Below are 17208 nucleotides of genomic sequence, written 5' to 3' on the forward strand. Positions count from 1 at the left end.
AATGTGGTACATGAGTTAACATCCTGTATTGCATTAACAATCAAGGTAAGGTATTTGGCAAAGTATGGATAGTGGTTTGCTATTTTAGTAAAGGCAGGTAGAGCTGTACAAATCTTGGACAAATGATTATGAAGGGACAATTCTGTTTTGTCTCCTCAGTTTCTGATTTAAATTCTTAGAAGAGTGCGACTTCTGCCAGTTCCAGAATTAATCAGTCATTTCAATGGGAACATAATGACATTTCTCTGTTCCTGAAGAAGTATTATGATATATTACAACTGGATTTTTCAGAACCTACTCCAATTCCTCCTGTTGTTTCAACATTAGGGGATGTTTTTTTCACAGCCTGTAACTTTCCTGATAGCTAGTCTGCTGTTCCCCAGGAAAGAGGATGGACTGTAGAAAGTTCCTCAGTCTTACAAGTTTATAGACACTCATCTCAGATCAGACCCACAGCTATTACTTTATTGAACCAAGCTGCTGCAAAACATCTAATTACTACCATACCCTCTCCCAGGAATGTAGCAAGGGTGGGGTGAGAGGGGAAATTGCCCTGCGCACTGCCCTTTCTTGGGTGCAATCCTCCCTGAAGAAATAAATATACATTTTTTTTTTATTTGTAACATATATTTTTTCCACTTTAAGGGAAAGAGAAATGAAAGGGGAAATCATCTTATACTGACATCTGAGACACTTCAGTATACCTCCCATCCCCTTTATGATATAACATGTGCACTGCCCCAAAGACCTGTGACTAGCTGCACAGAGGGGCAGTGCAGCAAAGGTAAACACAGAGCATTGTTTTTTTTTTGCCACCCACAGTGAGCAAAGCGATTTGCTTTTACTTTTTTTTTTTTTTAATAAATTGTTTGCTGTATTTATTTATTCATTTATCTGGTATCCGGTTCTACATACATCAGACAAGAGAGAGAGAGTCCATACCTCTTAACCTCTTAGTGCAAGAGATCTGGACAAAGCCTAAAATAATGGGGGGCCAAAGGCCTAAAAATATGGATTGATTTTAAATATTATGTTTACTTAAAGCAGTCTTTAAGTCTCTATTGCATATCATGGCACAGTGCTCTTTAATTCTGTCTGATCATTTCTGCAAGGACTTACCAATGTAAAATGAAAAACATCGCAATGAAAATTACCAGTGTGGAATTGAAATAAATGGACTGTTCAAATCAATCAAAGCAGCCAACAACAGCTAAGGATGCCTCTAGTTTAAAAAGTAATTACAATCAAAGCAGCCAACAACATCTAAGGATGCCTCTAGTTTAAAAAGTAATTACTTTAAAAGCCAATCAGTGAATGAATAAAAAGGTAATAAGAAATCAGCAACCAATGCACAACATGTAAAGGTAACAACCTAGTTGACCAATGATGATCAATGATGGCATCACCGCTCAGAGTTTACCAGAGCCAACGCAATGCACATTTTAAATTTAGGCTTTCATTCAGTCCTGGGCTACTGTTCAAATCAATCAAAGCAGCCAACGACAACTAAGGTGCTAGCTTAACAGGATTTTTGTTAGTATGCATTTCATGAAACATATTAGGTCTGAAATTCAAATGTATGTCATTTAGTGACTTCAATCTATACTGATTTGCCAACAAACCACAAATTTTATGAGGAATAGACCAAAAATGTGAGGCAAAAATCTGGACATTCTGCAAAAATCTGTACACTTGAGAGGTATTTACCAGATAAGCAGAGAGTCACACAAAGAACAAGTCCATGAACATTCCATCAGGTAGTGTACCTGGTGGCTGCTTCACAGTAATGGTGGTGGGTGTGGGACAGATGCCAACAAATAAGGACATATTTTTAAAAATATTGTTTTTATAAACATAGAAGGTTCCTAGATTAACAAGATTTGTGATCACTATGCATTTTCTGAAGGATGTGAAGTCTGAAACTCAAATGTATGTCATTATTTAGTAACATCCCTTTCACAATAATACTGGTGAGAATAGGACAAAGGCCAAAAAATAGGTTTTATTTTAAATATTACTTTTATCAACTTAGATAAGATTTGTGTTGGCATGCATTTTCTGCAGGATGTGATTGAAGACTGAAACTGAAATATATAATGACTGTCTTCACAATAATGGTATCAGAACAATGGCAAAAAATAGGAACAGATTTTAAATATTGTTCTTATAAACTTAAACAGGAACTGTGTTACCATGCATTTTCTGAAGGGTGTGATTGAAGTCTGAAAGTGAAATGTATTGATTGAAGTCTGAAAGTGAAATGTATGTCACTAATTAATTACAATTTTCTCAATGATGGTGGCAATGGGACAAAGAAAAAAATGAACAGTTTTTTAAATATTGCTTTTACAAAGTTAGAAAGCTACAGCCTGCTATAATTAGGAGGTCTTGTTAGCATGCAGTTTCTGATGTACAGGACCTGTTTGTCATTATTTAAGGACTTCAGTCTTCAGTACTTTGCAAAAAAACCCAAATCTTATGAGAAACAGCTTCAAAATTAAATAAAATATCTAGATATTCTGCAGAAATCTGGACAGCTTAGTGGTATGGCAGACTGACTGGACTGGTGGATGTGTCAAATTAAAATGCAACATAAATCAATGTAGTAGTTTGGCTTATTGGCTTAATAACTTTTATACGCAATTACCTTTTTGGAGAAACAGTTAGTGAAGAATTGCACTTTATATGATGCCAATGATTAGAAAGAAATTAACAATTATAGACTTTTTTCTATATTTCAGAAAAATGTATATTAATTTGCATTGTTTTATTCTGTCAATAATTCATGTTAACACAATACTATTATACAATGATCCCCCCAAAACGTGCACGCTGATTGGCCAGCGTGCCCGTTGTAAATCGAGTTATACTAATGGAAAAAGGTCCGGTCGCCTGGACTTTTTTCCATTAGTATAACTCATTTTTTTAAAACACTGTCTCGCTATGTTAAATGGGTTTAACATAGCGAGACAGCATTAAAATAAGCAACGGAGATCTCCGTTGCTTATTTTAAAGCTGTCTCGCTATGTTAAACCCATTTAACATAGCGAGGCAGTGTTTTAAAACAACGGAGAAAGCAAGATCTCCGTTGCTTTTTTTAGTGTTTCGCTATGTTAAATGAGTTTAACATAGCGACGGTTTTAAAATAAGCAACGGAGATGTCCGTTGCTTATTTTAAAACTGTCTCGCTATGTTAAACTCATTTAACATAGCGAACACTAAAAAGCAACGGAGATCTTGCTTTCTCCGTTGCTTTTGCTCAACTCTGATGTACTGCGCAGGCGTGCAGTACATCAGAACTGCCGGATGCCAGACATCTGCGGAAGGGCAGTAAACAGGCATTATACTATGCCATTATTTAAGAAAAGTAATAGTTTCTTTTCTTAAATAATGTCATATAATAGCAATAACCACTTCTGGGTGTGGGTAATGCTAAATTTACCACGGTTGGCTTTGTTTGGTCCCTCGGGCTTCACCCTCGGGACCAAACCACGCCAACCGTGGGTAAATTTAGCATTACCCACACCCAGGCGTGGGTTATTGCTATAATATTTTAAGTGCCAAAATAAAAAGGATGGCACTGTACTCTCAATTCACTCAAAACCAAAGGGATGCCAAAGTGTGAAAAGTGCACCAAAATCCCCAGCAAGCACTGAAAAAAAAGCAAGTACCAACTAGCAGGATCACACAAGCAAGTCCATGAGAGTCTGAATAATTTTAGCAATATGACATAATTTTTACTTTCATCTACCAAACATATACTTCATCAGAAACAGCATCCACTATAAACAACCCAATTTAAAATCCTAATGACATCACTAACAATCAATTAAATCTGAAAGACAAAATACACCCTAAAAATACATAGATTATAGGAAATGATAAAAATATTCATGTCTTAATATTAAAAACTTATATATAAGGAAAATAAAAGATATAGGATACAAAATTCACAATTTAACTGCCTTCAATTTACGAATAGACAAAAAAAGAAATGTTTCATTTAATCCAGAAAAAAACTATGGCATTCAGTTTAAACTGCCACACTGTTTCCTTGAATTTCAATGTACTCTCCACAAGGTGTGGTGACAACTCTGTCAATAATACCAAATTGAAATACCTGAAAGTTGTCTTAATACAATGTAACTATATGATGAATGACAATGTTATAACTATTCTGTCTGACTTTGGTGGAGAAGAGAACAGTGTGAGTACCTGTTGTACATATTTTGGTGGGTCATAGGGAGGGAAGACAACAAATTCAGAATAATATGGTGCCACACATTTTCTTCACATGGAAGGATGGACTTTCGTGGAATTCCACGCATGCATTATATCATGATGCCTGCTCCATGGATGGCTCAATTATTAATAATGTACATTTGAGAAATTGCATGTAAGTGTCGGGTCCATTCCAAATTCTAGCTTCACAGATTGCTCTGTTTGTGTGTTAAAATACCTTGTATACTTATATTTGCTGAAAATATGAACCCTCAATCCTGAATTTAATGTTGACACAGCAAAGTCATTTTTTTCTTGCCATTTAGGTTTGGATGCTTAAATAGTATCATACTTAGAAGTGATGAAACGGTAGATAATTTAGCAGGCCACATTTTACAATGAATAAGGTACTAGATCATAGGTTTCCTATGACACCTCTGGCTTATTATTTTACAAAGGCAATAGAGAGGTGTGGAAATTTTATATGGGCAGCATACTTTGTTGATAAGTCATAATTCATGTATTTGCCTAAGAGAGTTGCCTTTGGGGTCATGATGGCTTACAACACAACAACATCCTTGTGGGATTGCACATGTACAATATCAGCAATGCACATCTCTATATGCCACCCTCATTGCTCAAATATGCCATGCATTGCTACTTTTTGCATGTAGCACAGTAGGCAAGCTATGATTGTTTTTATTCTGCTAGCAATTGGAATGTACCATCAAATAGATGTGCAGTGTACTGATCCTTGTTCATCTCCAATGCAAATAATAAGGCTTGGGTTTTTGTTCAAATGATTTAATATATGCAAACACATCAGAATGAATAGCAACATCATTAAATATGAATGAACTAACTAACAAACAGAGCTTACATACATACATGTTCACATCTCAACAGCTAACTACAAAATGGCAGCCATGCTCACATGTGCTCAGTATTTATACTCTAGTGCGAGCCCTTGGATAGCTTCTTAAAGGTATATACACGTGCACATTGATCTACATCCTCCCTCTTAAAAGATTGCCCTTCATGCAAAATAATGTTAGAGCTAAGCATGCATTACTATGTACATTAGAAACAAAACACAATGTTCATGTCCAGGTTGCTTCATATCTGCTAGAAGGTTTAGAGATCCAATCGTATCTCGTAACATAACAGCTGTGACTAAATTTAGCAACAGGGACAGTCTGCAGTGCACAGCTTGCATTCGGAATTTCTGGATTCGTCATAGGAACAGAAATGTCCCCTGGAACTTCCTCTGGAATTGGAACACTGGACAACTCATTCTGAAATAAAGAGTCTCTCTCAGACTCTTTGCTGCAGTATAGGCTCAGACACCTGTCTCAAATGCTTCTAATTCCACCTAAAAGTTGCTCCTTCTGATTCTATGATGGACAATTGCGGCTCTGGACAAACTTTCTTCACGACACTAATCCGATCATAACTTTTGGACATTTGCATCCTTACCACTTGTCCATCTTGTAATGGATTGAGCAGTCTACTGGTCTTATCATGCTAGGACTTCTGGGATAGGCATTTCCTCATCAGATTGTTTTTTACTGATCTGTTGTTCTTGACACATGGAACCAGCAATTGACTATTGATTGGTAATGTGGTTCTGGTTTGTCTTGACAGAAGTCTCTGAGCTGGTGAGCCAAGATGTTTATCATGAGGAACATTTCTGAGATTTAAGAGATTCAAGAAAACATCATTATTGTCTCATTTTGACTTCTCAAGTAACTGCTTTGCACTTTGCACTGCTCATTCTGCCAAATCATTTGACTGTAGGTACTCAGGACTAGTTGTGACATGAGTAAAGTCCCATTCTTCAGCAAATCTTTTAAACTGTTGGCTTGTAAACTGCATGCCATTGTCAGAAATAACTTTGTGTGGACTACCATGAACAGCAAAATGCTGTTTCATCTTAGCAATGACAGTACTAGATGCTAGGTTGGGAAGTAAGTCAATCTCGAACTAATAGGTTCATAGATTCATAGGTTCATTGATTAGTATGGAGTAAGAGTCTACTAACACCAAATAATGTTGACCATTCCACTCGAAGATATCAGTGGCTACTGTCGACCAGGGTAGTTCCAGAATCTGGTTAAGCTGAACTGGTTCTTTCTGTTTATGAGGCTTAGTACTATTACATACTTGCACAAGATGAAAGTGCTCTTTCAATATCTTGTGACATAGAAGGCCAAAATACTATCTCTCACCCTTCTTTTGGTAGATTTGGTTCTTGGGTGATCATGATGCAAGATAGTAATGCACTCAGGTTGCAAGGATTTGGAACAATTACTTTCGGACCTTTTATACTGCTACCTTTGTCAGACAAAATCTCAACTCTGTATGGAAAATAAGATTGCAGTTCTTGAGATAAACTAGATTGCACTGACGGCCATCCTTAATTGATAAAGTGGTTGAGCCTTTGCAAAACCCAATCTGTGGCTGTGTGATCTCTTAACTCATCAAGATGTGTGGAAGAAACATTTCTCACTTCCATGACTTCAAAATCATCAGTCACTTGAGTACATTGATTGGCATTCTGTTGAGTGGTATTTCTGGATGATCTGGATAATGTATCAGCAAGATAAAGAAGTCTGCCTTCTTGTAGACAAGATTGAAATTGTTAAAAACAAAATAATCCACAACACTGACTAGAACTCTCAAGCTGTTTATTAAAACACACTAAGTGCTTCCACCCCTGCATTTGTTGGGCTTCTTCAGAGTAAAAACAATAATACAAACCTACACTTTTATAGAAAAAAACAGATGACTAATCAATTAACCAATTATGTAATTAACCAATGATAAACAAGTTGTACCTAAAAATCATTCAATATAAAAACCTTGAGAGTTCTACTCAGTCTCATGGATTCTTATGTTTTCATAACATTGAAATTATACTTTTGCAATCTCAACATCATACATTGCAGTCTGGCTGGAGCTGAATGCATTGGCTTACTCAGGATTGTGACTAATGATTGGTGATCTGTTTCAATCTGGATAGGTCTGTCATAAACATAATCATGGAATTTTGAACATACAAACACAATTGCCAAAAGCTCTTTCTCTGTCTGGGCATACTGCTGTTCAGTTTGGGTAAGAGTTCTCAGTTTGAAGGCAACAGGTTGATCCTCTTCTAGAATGACTGCACCAAAGCCAAATTTCAAAGCATCACAGGAAAGTGTAACTGGTTTGTGAACATCATAGTATCTGAGCTTTGGCAGACTAGCAATTCTCTGTTTTAGGATATCAAATGCTCTTTAGTGTTGCTCTAACCAAGACCAGGATACATATTTACATGTCAGCTCTCTGAGTGGTGCTGAAAGTTGGCTTAAGTCTGGAATAAACTTGACTAGGTAGTTCACCATGCCAAGAAAGCGCTGCAAGGCTTGAATATTGTCTGGAGCTGGCATCTCGAGAGTGGCTGTTTGTTTTGAAAGTTCTGATCATAGTCCTGTACTTGTGAATACATGACCAACATAAGAAACTTCTTGTAGTCTAAATTTGTATTTCTGTGCATTGAGCTTAGGATTCACTTGACGTGCCCTTTCTAAAACTTTTCTGAGGTTTTTGACATGCTCAGCTTCACCATGACATCCTACCAGTATGATTCTACTATAATAGCAGAAGGATATCTAGAACAAATTTGCTTAATTGCATGCTGAAAGACTTCACTTGCAGAATTTATCCCAAATAGCATTCTCAAAAATATGTACCTGACAAACTGAGTACTGAAAGTAGTGAGCAATGAGGACTTTTTGTCAAGCTGAATTTGCCAAAATGAACTCTTTGCACCTAAGACAGAAAAAATAGTGGCATTTGGCATCAAGGCTGTGACTTCTTTGACTGTGCAAATTGGATGATGAGGTATTTTTAGCACTTTTTTCAAATCTTGCATGTCAATACATATTCTGATGTCATCTGAGCTTTTCTTATGAGTTACCACCATAGAAAATATCCATTCTGTTGGAGTTTCCACTGGACAAATCACATCTTGTTGCAACATTTTATCTGACTTTGCTTTGACTCTGTCCTGCATTGCAATTGGAACTTTTCATGCTGGCCTGATAACTGGACTGACCTCTGGGTCTAATTTCATGGAGTACACAATTGAAAGTTTATCTAGTTTGTCCTGGAAAAGACCAGCATAGGTAGAAAAAATGTGCTGGGCAAAATTAGAGTAGCGTTTTTTTAAGCTAACCTGGTGGACTTCCTTATTAAATGAAAGCAGTGCCATTTTCAAAATGTCTCTGAGCCCTAATAATGACTGAACATGCCTCTTGACCACATAAAATTATAAATCGTAGTTTCTTCCTGCCAAGTAACAGGAAACCACTACTGAGCCTTCAGTTTAAATTTCTTCACCTCCATGAGCAAAAAGTTTTGAACACCTTGCAAATCAAGCCTTTCACATTTACATACTCTAGCAAAAGTTTCTGCAGACATAACATTGCACTTGGAAACTGTGTCAACTTTGAGCTGTTTGGGTTTGCCATTTATCCAAACAATAGAAAATATTTCATTTTTGCCCTTTATGTCAACTGCATTGACTGTTTCATGAAGCACTGACGCACCATCAACATAAAGAGTAGAACTGCTATTGTTTAACTGATCAACTCACTTCTTAAAATGTTCCTTTTTAATAAAAGAATGTGGGCCTTTTGATTTACAAAATCTTTTGAACTGATTCCATTTATTATATGTGTGGCATTGTTGACCAAAAGCTAAACATTTCTCCCTTTTAGACTCATGATTACTGCTGCAATTACGACAGTTGACAATGAAATTTGGTTAGGGCCCATGCTTTGAGTGTGCTGACTAACTCTTATGCTTCACTGAGGTTGTGCAAAGTCTGGAATGTGCTAAAAAGTTCTGGATTTTACCAGTAGTTGTGACAGTGGTTACAGCTGCCATGTGCTTGGGACTATTTCTTTTAATAATGTGCTGTATACTATCAACATGAGCTTTATCACTGTGCCTTCTAGAGCTGCTCTCATTTGTAAGCATATTTGTTTGCTTTTCTATAAGCTGATATATCTAACAAATCTCAATGGCCTTATTCAAAGTTAAATCACTGCCACAAAGCAAAATCTTTCTGACAGCATCATCTTTTATGCCACATACAAGTCTGTCCTTTATCAACTCATGCCTTAAATCACCAAATCTGCATGTTTTAGCTTTATTTCTCATGTCAGTTGTATATGTCTCAAAAGTTTTGCCAGGCTTTTGATCCCTTGTGTAAAATAATTGCCTTTCCATTGTAACACTTGTCTGGGTGTTACACATTTCTTTAAATTTATGTTTTAAGGGCTCAGAGTCCTCCCTTGATTCAGACTGTACAACAATATGACAGTTTTCCCCCTCACCAGCATAGATAGCAGGTACATGCACAAATGAATGTTTCCCTTCTATGGCCTCTGACCAAACAAAATTAAGTAGAATAAATGCATTTGTAGGTCATCTTTATCAGAAAATGCAGCCTGTATGAAAATGTCGTACTCTTGCTCAAACACTCTCCAGTTCTCAGCAATATTACTGTCAAACACAAGTGCACTAGGCATTCAAAATCCATCTGCCATGCCCACAAAGTATACTGGTAAATGTATGTTATACACTCATATCTGGATAAGATATGTTCATTTCCATTTACCATATTTTTTTATTTGGATGTGAGAAAAGGCAGTGAAGAAAATAAAGTAACAGGTGAATGTGAGACTTTTATGCACATAAAATGGAGACCCTAGCTGCAGACATAAATATTAAAACTGTCAGTGTTCGCATTATCTGTTTAGCAACTCTGTTGTTACACAATAGCATCTTTCATAATAATGGTAATTAACATTTCGATAATCATAGGCCTCTGACAAACTATATATATAGAAGTTAACAAGGCAGATATACGTACAGTTGCATAATGGAATATAAAAGGGAGAACAGAACTAAAGAAGGAAAAGTAAAAGTACTGGAGTACTTGCTAGGTTAGGGGAATTAATAGAGACTCAGACGTAAGACAAAAGAAAGAGGTGATTATGTGTAACCAGTGGGTTTAGAGCATTAATAGTGTGGTAAGCTCAATCACAGTTTAGATTAAGTGAGTTTATCATGGGAAGAAGCAGTGCCTCACAGCAAGAGGTTCTCCGGTTCGATCCTCGGCTGGGGTGCCTTCTGTGCGGAGTCTGCATGTCCTCCCTGGGGTCGCGTGGGTTTCCTCCGGGTGCTCCGGTTTCCTCCCACATCCCAAAGACATGCTGCAGGTGGATTGGACACTCTAAATTGGCCCTAGGTGTGCGTGTGAGTGTGCCTTCTGTGGAAGGTTGGGCGCCGGGCTGGCAACTCGACACCGTAAAACTCCACTGCCATTCAATGTGCGGACAAGGTGATCCGCTGTGGTGACCCCTAACCGGGAAAAAGCCAAAAGAAGAAGAAGAAGATCATGGGAAGAAGCAGGTAAAGAGATGTGCTATGCTCTTACAGAAAAGTTTGTGACATGTCCTTTAGAAGGATGGTTGCACTAAAGCTGTTTTAGTAAGTATTGTTTGCCCTGTGGCCTGAATAGTCAAGGAGTAATTTGGGTGATCTGTTAAATCAGGAGGAAGTGACTGGCATGGTTTTGGGCCCATTATAGCAAACATTAAACTGGTTTCTAATTTCACTGTTTCATCTGGCAGAAGGTTTAATATGCAATCTGCCATGGAACTTACATGCTACATTAAACCTTCTGCAGATTAAATTGTCTGCATGCTTTAATTTTAATATGTTAATGAATATCTAACTCTGTGGCTTCTTTAAATGGCTAAAGTGATGTTGTGTTTGGTTATGCATTACATAACACTTAAATGAGTAACTCTGAAAATGTGTTAAACTTTCAATAAAACTATAACATTTCCTGTTTGGGCTTGACTCTTTAGGCAGTGGTGGGGGTGGGGTGGCAGGGTTAGCTAAATGAGTACCTTACCCTGGGCTCCAAAATGGCCTAGCTAGTCATCAGCCCTCTCCCTTCTGACAAGGAAAGGAAAGCCTTCAGTAGATTTCAGAAAAAGTGTATTGTTTTGCAACATTTATTTTTACAAATCTCAGCTGTAAAGTTCATATGTTCAAGTTTATGCTTGCCTCTTTGAGAAGATGAGGAAGATTATCTGAGGAAAAAAATCTTTGTGTAACTTCATAGGTTCATAGGTTCATAGGTTCATACTAGGCTATCTGCCCGAGGGCATTTACAAGCCTAGCCCATAGTTTTGTGGCTTACGCCACCCCTTTAGTATGGGGAACTATACCCATTATTTTGCTGTGCCTCTGTTGAGCAGTGACACTGAGGTAATCCCTGGGGTATATCTGCGATCTCCCATCCATTGGTCAAGATTTCTCTTGAACAAGGCCAGCGAGGTGCTCTGCCTCACATATACCGGGATTTTATTCCACAGCATAGGGAGTCTTTGGGTGATGAATCTATCCCTCCAGCACGTCCTATTAATAGCCGTGTCGAGGTTTAAGTCTCCGCCTTGTGGCTCTGACGGATCTAGATTTTTGAGGTGAAGCATATTCATCAAATCTGGGTTTGACATGGCCTTGTATGTTAGGCAAAGGTCACCTCTGAGCAAGCGGTGCGACTGAATAGAGCTGGAGTTCTTTCAGTCGGGCAGCATAGGACAGATGTTTGAGACCCTTTATCCTTTTGGTGAGGAACTTTTGTGGCCTCTCCAGCTGCTGCAAGTGTCGGGTCAGATACATTCTGAATGGGGCATTGTACTCAATCATTGGTCTGATGAGTGATGAGTATAGGGAGACTATGACCTCCCTTGATCTAGATGAGAATCCCTTCATGATAAGGTGGGCAATGTAGAAGGTCTTCCTAACTACTTTAGCTACATGGGTGTCGAATGACAGACTACTATCAACCTGGGTCCCCAGGTCCCTGATAACTTCTTCTGTACTCAGTGGATTGCCACCTATTTGGTAGCTAGGGGTAACCTTGTTTTTCCCGAAGGGTATGACTATGCATTTTTTGGCATTTAACTTTAGGCCATGGCTCTGGCACCAGTTATCCGTTTCTGTGAGACCCTTCTGAAGGATATCTGTGTCAGATGTGTTTTCTACTATGGCGCCCAGTTTGCAGTCATCTGCAAACTTTGTCAGCCATAACCATCCTGTGTTTGCTTGTACTTCAGAAAAGTAGATGCCATAATCACTTCATTACTTCTGCATCTTAAGGGGCTACTCACTCTTTGAAATGTGCCTATGATCCCGCTGCTGTTACATACAGGGCTGCTACCACAGAGCTGTTAACAGGAGGTTTGCTTGATTGTGTTGTAAAACCTTCCAGAAAATGTCAATTCTACCTTGGAGAGAAAGTTAGTTTTTGGACCATAGCTGCAGAGATTCTTGAAAAGGGTGATGGGAGTGGAAAGCTCATTAAAGAAATCTCTCAGATTTTTCAGTCTTTCTGTCCCATGTTTGCCAAGGGGTTTAATGCTACCCCTACAATCTTCTTTAAAAAGTAAAATAAGCAAACTCAGTAAGCCTGCTGGTAATCAAACATTAAAAAAGCAATGACAGTGAAATTCTAAAAAGAAGCAACAAACAAAAGGCAATCTAATAAGTCTGAATGAATATCTACAAGACACCTCTCCTTTCCACCATGGCAGACCCTTACTCCTTCCAAAAAGTTTGAATCTCATTTCTATCTTTGGGAACAGATAGTTTCAGACAGATGGAATCAGAAATTAATCTACTAAGGTAACAGATGGCAGTGGGAATCTCTCCTTCTTTTTAGAAGGGGTCCCTTTTACCCACTAGTCCAAATTGCCTTTTTCCTCCTTTGTCATTCAACATCTGCTATCTCAGGGTGTGATAGAAATTGTCCTAACTTCTCATTTAGGAGAAGGATTTTATTCAAGAATGTTCCTGGTGTCAATCTCAGTGACCACTTTGAGATCTTTCCTTTCTGAACCTGTTGGTGATAGTGCCCAAGTTCCAAATGTTATCCCTTCACAACCAATTACTCTTTATTCCTCATATGAGTTTTCTTGTGACTTTAGATTCAAAAGATGAATATCATCACATTCCTACACATCAACATTTTGGATGTTTCTTAAGATTTTCTGGATCTGCATCACATTATTGGTTCTCTGCCTTACCATTTCATGTATCCACTGCCCAAGGGTATTCACAAAGTATCTAGCGCATGTAATACCCTACTACCCACTACAAGGTATTCACATTTTTCTTTATTTATATGACTTTCTTTTCCTTGCAGAGTCTTTTTCAAACTGCCAAGATTCTCTCATCTGGGTTAAGTATCTCGAACACAGACTAGGGTTCTAGGAAAACATACAAAAACCTTGTTTGACTCCTTCTCACATGTTTGTGCTCCTGGGATGCCCCCTATATTCTTCAGTTCAAAGAGGTTTTATTCCAGAGGAAAACGTATAACTGTACTTAAATCTGTTCCTAAGTTTTTGCAGACAGACTACTGTCTCAGCCAAGGAATTTCTCAGGACTGAAGGTCTAAAGATGTCTATGTTTCACATGATCCCTCTTACAAGACATCATATGAAAAAAATTCAGTAGTACCTGATCTCCATATGGTCCCAACTTCAACATTCCATGGCATTCCAGATACTATTTTGGGGTTTGTGATAAAGGAAATTTATTGGTGGAAATACCACATTTATTAGAATTCGGGGCTCCCATTCTCCATCTGAGCACCAGTACAATCTGTAACAACAGACTTCTCAGACTTGCTTGGGCAAAATTTTCTATGGGTAAAGGTACAAGGCTTTTGGTACAGAAAAGTCAGACTAAAACACATAAACATAAAATAGGTGTTGGCATTTTTTCACTCATCCTTGGCTCCCAGGACCTCTACAACTGTTTATAGACAGCACCCTAGTGCTTTGGTACACAAACAAATAGGGGAAACCAGATCTTACCCTCTTTGCAGACTAACCATCATAGCTTGGGATATAGTTTTTCAACACACTCTTACCCAGCAAGCATCTTACATATCCTCAGAGCAAAACTGTGTGGTATACAAGCTAAGAAGGGCCAAGGCATACTCTCACAAATGGAAATTGAATCACGGGTTCTTCCAGGAATAGGTCTAGCTGTGGGGAACTCCTGAAATAGGTATTCTTGCCTCCATTCACAACAATCATTTGGTAGAATTCTGCTCCAGAACTTCATGCAAAAATACTGGAAGACAGATTTTTTTTTCTTTTTCTTGAACAGGAATGTTCCTGTATTATTTTCCACCAACATCCAACATCATTCTGAAGATAGAAATGGACTCTCCAAAGATCATTGTGGTCACACCTGGCTGGCCCAGGTAAAAGTGGTGGAAATGGCCATAGGCAACTACCACAATCTTCCTCACAGACTGAACCAACTTAACACAAGACATGGGGTATTTCACACATCCCAACCCCAAACAACTGCAGCTGACTGGCTGGATTATAGAAATGATAATACCTTTTAGGCGTCTTATTTTCTGAGGATGTGCAATAGGTACTAAAGGAGGAAAGAACATCTGCTACTAGAAAATTATATATTAGTAAATGGAAAAGGTTTTCTATTTGGTGCAAAGAAAAGAACCAGCACCCATTCATGGCTAACAGTTCTCTGGTTTGACATTATTTGCGTGAGTTACTATTTTTTGGCCTGTATTACTCCTCCATCAAGGTTAATTTTGGCATGTCTACTCATGGATCCCCCATTTACAATGCAATCTCATGTGAAAATGTTTTTGAAAGGAGTGCTATATAGCAAGCCTCCTAGAGAACAGGTGGGTGCACCATGGGACCTTAATTTTGTGTTAGGAAAATTAATTTTTGCTCCACTTGACCCAGATGATAAGGCTGACTTGAGGTTTGTAACATGAAAAACAGTTTTACTCATTGCTCTAACCTTTGCAAGAAGAGTATCAGAACTGCAAACTCATACGGTGGGTCAGCCCTACCTGATGTTCCACAAAGGTAGCATTTCCTTAAGAACCAGTCCTTCCTTTATTACTTAAGTGGTATCTGAGTTTACATTGAGCCAAACTATCCATCTCCCCCTCTTCTTTTCAGAACCTAAAAATGAGGGAGAAAGGATACTTCATACTCCAAGTCAGATATTCCCCTGGATTTACTAATCCTTCGTGTAAGACTTAATAAGTCTTACTCGGAAGCTGCAGTTGAACGGATTGACGTCAGCGTGCCATGAATATTCACGAGGGCATGCTGACTCATCTGTAACTCTTACATGAACTGTAGGAAAGCAGGGGCCGTGTCCGACTGCCGAGCAGTCTAAAAGTCCACGACCCTCGACTGCCGAGCAGTCTAAAAGTCCACGACCCTGCAAGGTTTTAAAAAGCATAGTGTCAACAGACAAGAGCGAGTTCACTCAAATGTACTTGCACCCAACACCACACTCCCTGACACTGTAAACCCCCATCACAGTTATAAAATGTAACAAATAAATTTTATTTTTTTTTTAAATCCACAATATAGCTCTCCATATTTGTGCTTGTTTGCGCGGGTGTGCCCATTGCTTAACCACAGTTAGCAATTGTGACATTGAAGAGCATATAAGAACTACTTATGCAAATTAATCCAAATAGCAATAGTGTAATGGTAGAGCGTATGCACAAAGAGGAGGCATTCATGGTTCGATTCTCACCACTCCCCTTCTTATTTATGTTTTAAATCAGTATTTGAAATAATACCAGACATATATGATTAAAATATTATTAAAAGCAGTGAAATGGCTAATGTATCAGTGAACAAAATATATATTTTTAAAGGATCCAGATATATAATAGCCTGCTCTTAAACAGTGCTTTACCCAGCTAAACAGAGGTGCCCATAGTTTAATAGCGCTTTACCTAGCTAAACAGAGGTGCCCATATTTAATAGCGCTTTACCCAGCTAAACAGAGTTGCCCATATTTTAATAGTGCTTTACCCAGCTAAACAGAGGTGCCCATAGTTTAATAACGCTTTACCCAGCTAAACAGAGTTGCCCATAGTTTAATAGTGCTTTACCCAGCTAAACAGAGTTGCCCATAGTTTAATAGCGCTTTACCCAGCTAAACAGAGTTGCCCATAGTTTAATAGTGCTTTACCCAGCTAAACAGAGTTGCCCATAGTTTAATAGCGCTTTACCCAGTGCAATGTGTTTGCGCAGACGTGCACGCCGTGCCAACCAGGGCACTGTAGGGCACCGGGGAGCAACGTAAAGCTAAGTTGCTTAAACGCAGCCACACCCCCTAGCCTGTCTAAACAGTATTAAAATAAAAGGACGACAAGGTTTGAACCCAGGACCCTGCGCATCATAATCAACATACAGAACCACTAAGCCATGACAACATAGGGGAAGCAGCCACTATTAACATTCATATACTTACGAATGGTAGTTTAACCATTACTAAGCAGGTCTGCAGTCAGCCGAGAATTTTATAAAATGGCCAAACACAAAAAAGTGCGGGAAATGTGGCATATTTAAGCCCCATAGGCGGGAATACTCACCATAACTGATTGTAGCACACATTTGCAGTCAGAATGGCAGGTGTAGGAGAGGGTTCATGCTTCCAAGTGGAACGTTGGGGTATCGAGGAGTCCAAATACATGGTTTGGCTTCTTGTCCACTGGCATGAGTCAAGACTCCTGCAGGGCCAGTTCCAAGGGATGGAGTACAAGGCAGAGTCTTGCAACCGGTTAGCTCATGACCTCACCAGTGCCACAGGCATTCCCCGGACTGGTGCGCAGGTCCGTCACCACCATGCAGACCTGAAGAGACCAAAGCAGGACCGCCTGAACCAGTGGATACAGGAGGCCCATGGGATGCAGGATACCCCACAACTGAATATGTAGCCATGGAATGCAGTATGTAAGAATTGATAACGGGGTATGTATAATGGATAGGTATGTTTCAGTATCCCTTCATTTACTTTGCAGCTGCAGGTGACCGTGATACGAATCAGCAAGCCTAT

This window comes from Protopterus annectens, chromosome 5.part0 (genome assembly GCF_019279795.1).
Source record: "Protopterus annectens isolate FY-2018-M chromosome 5.part0, PAN1.0, whole genome shotgun sequence".
Classification (NCBI taxonomy): domain Eukaryota; kingdom Metazoa; phylum Chordata; order Ceratodontiformes; family Protopteridae; genus Protopterus; species Protopterus annectens.